The sequence below is a fragment of the Mycetomoellerius zeteki genome, unplaced genomic scaffold (assembly GCF_001594055.1).
Source record: "Mycetomoellerius zeteki isolate Tzet28-1 unplaced genomic scaffold, Tzet1.0 scaffold69, whole genome shotgun sequence".
NCBI lineage: Eukaryota > Metazoa > Arthropoda > Insecta > Hymenoptera > Formicidae > Mycetomoellerius > Mycetomoellerius zeteki.
The window spans coordinates 1,174,646-1,183,443 of NW_017257708.1; the positions used below are offsets into that span (position 1 = coordinate 1,174,646).

An 8,798-nucleotide genomic window follows, 5' to 3' on the forward strand; every position below is an offset into this window, starting at 1 on the left:
TGTCCTTAGTCATAGATTTCTCCATTGATGTAATTCATATGATAGTTTAATTTTGTGCCACACAAAATTATGTAGATTGGCGATATTTAAAAAAGTATATTTTCTATTAGTACATAAACATTTCTTCTATTAATTATTATTCATCAGTCTTGTATAGAAAAATATTTTATTTATTTCATTTTTATTTAATTTTTGTTAAAATTATAGCGCTCGATAATTTTCGGCGCACGTGAATTATCGTTGCACTTACGCGGACCCTGTACTGTTACATCGCGTCGGAAAACTGTCGTTTCGTTCGCTTTGAACTCCTAATTGAAGGTGCTCGCACGTAACAAAGTCCGGAATACAATTTTGCCGATTTTGGTGTGTTGCGCACGAGAATGGACGTTATCCAATTTCGTTACTCCAACGTTCGTATCGCTTCGTATCGAGAGAGGGAACTCTTCTAGAAAATAATATTACGCTACGTTTCGCAACCGCGAGAAATGTTTTGAAAATTTTCGATGGCTATATTAAAAGAGTGTTAGGTGTGCGGTAATAATTTATAAATTATTGACCTGCTGAATTCTTACCTCATGAAAGATTTCATGTCCAATTTTTCACAGTTAAGAGAGTGCGAAAAAGGAACGATTTATTATAGAGCATTAAAAAAAAAAAATGTTATAAGTTATTAATCTGTGACGTTGTATTAAAAGAAAAAACCTTGGAAGCACCGATAGATCAATAAATTATTTTTTCTCACTCTTTCTCCTTTTTGACTTCCCTTTCTCTCGCATAATATTTCCTCAACCTCCGGCTTAAAGGAATTAGCGCTCTTAAAGCGACGAAACATCCTCGTGTTACACCTGTCGTCGTACAGTAAACTGGTTCCGACGGAGATACAGGCGCGTTTGCAACGGTCTCAATTAGCCTGGCTTCGCAGTTCGTTAGACCCTTTAAAACCGGTTTGCAGCGCTAAATGTTTTCAGTGACGGGAGCGCGCGAACGCACACACGCATACGTACACAAACGCGCGCGAACTCACACACGTCTAAAAACGCATGTAGAAAGGATGAAAAGCAAGCGGAATGAAGGAAATGAACCAAGGTCGTTTCCAAGTGAACGAAATTGCGTAACGCGAGACATCGAGGGGTGGTAACTAGTTTAACCTGTGAAATTTAGTATGGTTTATTCCGGTGGCGTGAAAATTTATATATATTCTCTTACCTGGTATTAAGATGGTGTTCTATCGTATAAGTTCCGATAATAAGACGCATAATGTTTATGATATTATTTTGCATTCATTTATGAACTTTGATTTATTTTAAATTATACAAAAATAATGCAAGGATGAGACGGAAAGATATCTTTTCCAATACGCCATATACGAAGTATTTCTATGTAACGACAGAATGGATGTTTTAATGTGCAAAAAAATGTCTGTGTGCTTATTTATTATATAACTAAAGAATAAAAGACATTTATCTTTGTGGAAAATTAATGGCCACATTATCGTACAAATGTGAATAACGAAAAATTTTGGCATGGGAGAATGAGGGAATTGACAGACCAAATGACCCATTAAACGGAGTGGAAATATCGTCTGCGGAAAGTTCGTCCGTTAGTGGCGGTCGAAGTAATTAAACTGAAAACGTGTCAAACGGACGTTTGTAATGTCAGCATTAACGAACACGTTTCTCACCGCGAGCAATAAAACTTCATAACTATTTCATAAACACAGATAGGTGGATTGTGCGAGAGATATCGATATAATTTATTTTTCCCGCTTATTTCCCCAGGGATCTGCCTTCTCTTGCCTAGATATTGAGACTTCTCCGGACGATAGTCAGTTTTTTCGCTTTTCTGCACGCCTACCCTTTTTCAACTGAAATGAATTTGTTTTTCAATAGGATATCGCATACACAGTGAAGGCTCGTGTATCTGCAGTTGGACTTGGATTTATGGATAAGTGATTTGTGAAATATATGTATTCGTTAATTTATTGGTTCTTGCACATTCATTTTTTTATTCTTTTGTATCACATTTTGTAAATGCAAATGCAAATTATGTGTTAAATCGAGACAATCCCAAAATTGTTTTGTGGTGCACGTAAATTTAGTATTCGTAATTAACAAGTACAAATGGTAGACGCATAATTAATCGAATGCTGACAAAAGCACGTAACGCATAATTCGTGGAACCGTCGAAACACCAAAAATTCCACGCGAAAATGCTTCTTCGGCGTGTCTGCCATCCATTCAAGTCGACGATATTACGCTTCCTCAGCACGCAGAATTCTTAATTAAGCACGCTACGATTTGCGAGGGCCTTTGATTTCAACGATCGGCCCTCCCTCGGCAATAAAGCCGCGACTTAGCTCGAAGTTGAGAGAACGCAGGGATCTCGTCTCTATCTTTCTCACTTTCTCTCTCTCTCTCTCTCTCTTTCTTTCCTAGTGCGCGAGTATTTTCGCGCAAAAGTTAAATCCGCGCGCCGCGTATACCCGAGGGCTACCTCGAGCGTACATTATTTCATTAACCGTGCTTTCCTCATCGACCTGCGCCGTCCTCTCTACCTCCAACCTCATCGTTACCACTACTTTTGCAAGCGGACTCCCTGTTCTCAGCATTGAGAGAACGTGCCATGGACATGGCCGACGTTGGTGGGTAATAGCGTCGCAAGAATGAAACCAAGGAGGGCGGCGAGGATAAGGCAGGCCAACCGCTCGCTACTCCATTCTAACCAGCTCTCTCTCTCTCTCTCTCTTCCTCCCTCTCTCTCCCTTTCATATTAATTAATTTGCTCGAGAGTTTTAACGACTTATTGCACTTCAATTAACTCATTTTAAATTACATAATCCCCACATCTCGGGGGCTAGAAACCGGTACCCGCGATAAACTACAACGTACTCTCGCTTCTAAAACACAAGACCATATTATGTACGTATAAAGTGCAGGGTATGAGCTTACATAATTTGATGTATTCCCTATACGGCCTACTGATTTCAATCCAAAATAACATTATTAATCATTTATTTCATTAAGTTAGTTTTAACATGATCAGTAGATTAATATCTATTCATCAGACTATTAGTCAAATTGAATTGACCAATAAAAAAATTGAAATTAATTATAAAATTTTCAATAATTATACACTTTTTAAATTGCAGCAATTTTATTTCTCGAATGCAATAAAGTATTATATTGGCTCTCAAAACTCACTGATAATTATTTCGTATCGATTATTTACAGTTTACCAAAATATTATTATTATACTATTACAGTTTACCAAAGAAGCGGTATAGCTTCGTTCTTGTTAATTACCTCCAGAACGATTGTATAATACAAATCAATAATTTAGAGTTTACGTGGGGAGCAGAGAACAAACTGTTATTCAGGAGACCATGCGCACAATTCTCGGAAACATTTCAAAAAGTTTAGAATCGAGATGGGAGCTTGCATAGAAAGTCAGAGAGCTTGTTGCCACGGGGGTGGCAGACCGCGACCGATCTGAAAGGAACGAACCGAAGTTTGCGGAGGGGCCCCGGGATCGCCTGGAACTCATTCGTAAGCGAAGACCGATCCTGCCCGTAATTACAATTCGAACAAAGTTATGCTGGTTCGGAGCGGCGGAGGATGTGTCAAGTATTTAATCAGTGCCGGGCCGAGTCTCCGCGTGAGACAATGGATGTCGGCCAACTCTCTTATACGAAGCTTGTCCTCACTCCGTCGTGACATCCCTTGCTCTAGCGTTCGCCTCTACTTCCAGTACGACTGCAGGTGCAATTATGTCGACCTCATTTTAGAACAGCTTTACTTCTCTTTCCTCGCATTGTACTGTTCATCTATATCTCCCTTCTCTATCGAATCTCTTGCATACTTTTCATGTCCATCTCGTGCATTTACCTCTTTCTTCCACGTTTAGTGTCTTATCTCTTTTATAATCGATGTTTTAATCTTACATCACATTCTTTTCATATCATTTTTCATTCAGTTTTATTTATTCCTAGTGTGTATATACACATATATATATATATATATACATGTAGAAAAAAATTTTTGTGTAAACTTAGAAATATCCCGTACACTGTTAAATTCATATCAAATTATCCAATTTGAATTAATTTTAAATCATTTTTATGTGTCAACTATTTTTACTCAATATATTGTTAATTTAACTAAAACAACGGAATTAAACAGTCAATTAAAAATATATATGTATTAAATTTGACTCACTTTATTATTTACTAAATGCACACATTAATATGAATGTTGTTTATTTCGAAACTTACTGCAGAAATAGTTTGAGTTACATTTTTATGCACATTAAAAGTTAAAAATAACAAAATGTTATTTAACTCAAGGGATTGGTTTACCATGCTTTACTATCTAATAGTGTACGATTCGTAGATTGTTATCTATTTGTTTAAAAAATTATAACGATTTACGTTTACTTGAACATCGTTTTTACGACGGTATTCTAAAAATAAAAATAATTCAGTGGTATTTCGTTTGTAATCTTTGGTATCTGATCGTGGGAGGCATGCTACCTCTACAAGCTAGTACATCTACCCCTTGGTATTTGCCATCTCGATATACGCCAGCGACGTCTGTTCCTCGAATCACGCGCGGTCCGTACAAATTCCCGAACTGCACGCAAGCTGCACCTCAGTAGGTTTCGCAAAGAAATTCGTTAGCTAGCTAAATAATTACATCTTTATTTTCTCGACATAAAAGGCCAATTCTTTCAGAATCGGCATATTATCTTACTTTTTTTCTTACGTCATTTAATATTTTCAACATTATCTAATAAATGTAATTAGTTGGTATTAATTAGATAGTATTCAAATTTTATACTCCAGGGAGAAAAAAGAGTGCTATTACTTGTCAATAAATTGATTATAGATATACATACACAATTATACACAATTATATCTGCTAGAATTTTTATTTTGATAATTATTAGTGTTTAGGTTATTAAAAGTTTTGAATATACCTCAATTGTTAAAGAAGTATCATAATATTTCATAATATTTGACGCTCTTTCGATGAAGTGTTTCAAACAAATCTGCTGAAAATGAACACATTAATAATATTACAAAATATATTAATGCGTGTCCGTACGCGTGAAACGTTTTACAACTAAATCTATTGCTGATGAGAATGACATGCATGGAATATAGAGCGTACCGGCATTGGTTTCCCCCGTGTATTGCTCGCGTGCGGTTACACAAATATGGACGAACGCACTCCAAATTAAGGTTTAGAGTTGGTACAAATCAGTATCGAAGTTATGGACGTGCCGAGCTGGTAAATCTAAATCCCTCGCGATTGTCTGTCAATTATTTATGATTGGCGGCAATTTGTCCAATCGAGAATAAGCCCTTTCCTACTGGATGAGGTTTACCGACTGCCATTCAACGTTTCGGACTGTATTATCCGTTTCTCTCCATCGTGTTTTTCTCGTCTGCGTATGCGCAGACACGTGTTTATAAAAAATCTAAAGGAAAACAATTAAACTCATATTTCTCTCTCAAAACATCTACATTGCACCGAATAGAAATGGTACCACGAACAAACTACGCATTGGTGTGAAGCATAGTTTCGATAACAAACGTTACGTTATACTGAAAATTCAATCGGGGTCACGGAATTTCCATTTAAATTGTATTTTTGCACGGGATATAAATGTGCACTGCAAACCCAATTAATTAATTCTGACAATCAGTCCGATCCTCTTCATCTCGAAACAACATATCAGGTGCAACGACATTTCAATAGACATTACGTTATTGCAAAAGGTACAAAGGTAACAATGCACCAAGAATGATATTGACGCTATTTTCTGCCAACCAATTAAAAAAATTAAAACAAAACTTCTAAGTATTCTAGTATTTTAGTTGTGAAATAAAAGAAACCAGACTTTTAAGCTTCATTCCAATTAATGATAAGGAACCGCACGGAAAGCTACTCGCGTGATACGTATAATAGTTTTTATTTTTAAGCTCGAGCTTTCTTAGAGTAATAACTCTAATACTACACGCGCTTTCCCATTTATTTATTCTTTTACATTTATTTCAATAAGTTGTTCAATAAGTAATTAATAACTGAGTTAACAAAACATTACCGATATATCATCGGTAAAATCGCAAGTTTATACACTGGTGCTGATTGAAATAACGCGTACCAATCTCGTATATCGAGTCTTCAATGAAAGCTTCGCAACACGGCGTTAATTAAGCGAAACGAGAAAATTAATGACGACTAACTTTCGGTGCGCTGAATTACGCGCACCCTCCCGACTTCGTTCGCGACATGTAATCATCGTGACGATCGAACTCTTTTTTTGTATCCGTTGAAATTTATTTGCGTGATGTACGGTTCCCTAATAAGCCGTTGCGTGACGTACTGTTTTACAGAATTCAATAGAGAGGACCGGTCGAGTTTTTGTTCCTGCGTAACATTCATTTATGTGCACCTCTCTTTTTCTGGTTACTTACTTAACTAAGTTTACGCAAAAAACTAACGTCGCGTGCGACTGTGGCGAGTTTTCTGGCGCGAACACACATATACGCTGTGCGACGCGGAGAAAAAGTTTGTGCACCGCAAGTAAATTAATTGCTCGTGCCGCAAAAGATCTAATTAATTTTGTTGCAAATTATTTTGTTTTTTTTTTATTCATATCAAACGGTAATACGATTAACCAACATATGCTCCTCAGAAGTGGAATTTTGCAGGATGTAAATTTTTTGTTAGTAATAACAAAAATTTTTCCTTTAAATATTAATAGATAAAATTCATATCAGCAATACGGAGAAATTCATATGCGCGCGCGCGCGCGCATGTATTTTTTTCAATATTTACCATTTATTTCTTATATTACAAGATGATAACAAATAATATAAATCAATCAATTTATAAATTTTTATTTAACACAATATCCTCCTTTAAGCTGCATTAATTTATGACATGATTGAGATGAATGCGATGTTACATTTTTAATAAAATATTTATACGTTGTTAAAGAGTTGTATAAACTGCACGCAAGAGTTATAAAAGCTGCATACAAACTTTGTAGTTGATGACTTTATCAGCGCATGTATAAATCAATCGAGTTCGCGGTTGAATAAAAAATCAATAAATTCATGATTCGACAAGATAATGTATTTTCTGTAAACGTACTCTCTGAATCTTTAATCGTCGAATCGTATCATCGTGCATATTAATTGAACGAGATTGCAAGCTCTGTCTTGTCAGGTAACAAATTTTCTTTCTCTTGTTTTTCGATTATCCAGTCGCGACACTTTGCTACGTTCTCCATTCTTTTGTCGTACTTTTGCTGTGTCGACTGTTTTCTCTATCTTTCTCCCGTTTACAGACCACCCACGACTTGGCCAGTTCTTTCACTCACGTCAGCTTAACGTCACTCATGCTCGTAAGGCAGGTCCTTTTTGTCACATTCCGCTCTTCTTGCGTTTCTCCTCATTTCTCTTTGCTCTTCTTTATTCTACCGTGTACTATTTTAAAGCGCGCGTTCGAAGTAACAGTTTCAGAGCGCTAAATATTCGCTAAACGTTTGCTGTACGTTTAACCAGCTATTATCAGCTGTCATCTAACTAGCTATTTTCGCAAGTGTGACTGATTGCTTGTTAAATTAGATAATCAAGTTAAATTGCCATTTTTCGTAAAAGAATATATTATCTTTGTTAGATATATTATCTATATTTTCTTTTCATGTATTCAATTTGTTTTCAAACTCTTAATTTATCTTTTTTTGTAATTATTTGGTTGAAGATTTATTCGAGACGTTCCATGCATTGTATATTAATAAATAACTATTTTTAATCTTTACCTAAAACCTTCTGTCAATTTTATTATATCTACATTATTATTTTATGAATATGTATAAAAAAATTGAAAAACATCTTGTAAGAAAAGAGATACACAAAATGTGAAGTATACTTTTGATAACGATTGTTCCGACAAGTGTTTCGTTGTAGACGATGGCTGTATAAATTAATAGTGTGGTAAATATTGGAAACTTATATTCTCTTTCTCTTTATAAAAATACGCGACATATTCAACGAAGAGCCATTTATAGTCCGATATCACAAATAGATTGTTTGACACAATGCCAGTCACACTTGTTGCTCATTTGAAGATGATCATAAACAATGGAGCCGTGTTATACTTCATGGAGATTTTTACCATTTTTTTTTCTGGTCAAACATCAAGTGATTCTTTTTTGTAGTTTGCTCTATAAAATATCTCTTACGTAACATGGGTAATGCTCAAACAGAGAGTTAGATAGACATTGTAGATAAAAACTCACCAGTCTCACGTTGACGCAGCAATTTCCACTTCGGAAGTCTAACCAAAGTCTGTCTTCCACCGCTTTTTTTGTCCGTACTCTTCGGCCTCTATAACTCTTTCGTCATGTCACGTTCTAACTGCCTTCTCGCGGTCCCCGGAGTCTACTTTACACAGATTGCACTGCACGTCACAGCCGTTCTCCCTTCCCGTCTTCCTCTTCCCTCGTACAAACTCTTTAACAGTCGGAAAATATATCAAAGGGTCCGTACAGCAAAGAGCGAGTGAAGTCGACGAGATATTAACGTTTTTTTTTTTTTTTTTTCGTATCGCACAATCAGTGTCTGTAAATTTGAGATCGAGGGAGAAGATCGGTTGCTCGGAGAATCTCCGGGAAGACTATGAGACTTTCGTTTTAACCTCCTGATCGAACACGCCGTTGTCACGTGCCAAGAGGAAGAGGAAACTGTCTGTCATGAAAGGTTTCAACTGCTTCTTCAAAGAGGTTTT

The 8,798-nt window shown here is 36.2% G+C and overlaps 1 protein-coding gene across 1 annotated transcript in view; it reads right to left on the bottom strand.

The window, feature by feature from the left end:
• Ten-m (teneurin transmembrane protein Ten-m) overlaps window positions 1-8,339 on the bottom strand; it is a 570,328-nt gene extending 561,989 nt beyond the window's left edge. Inside the window, exon 1 of the mRNA XM_018457893.1 lies at window positions 8,311-8,339. The gene's annotated coding sequence lies outside the window, so the exon portion shown is untranslated. The remainder of the gene's footprint in view (window positions 1-8,310) is intronic.
• Window positions 8,340-8,798: the final 459 nt, after the last annotated feature.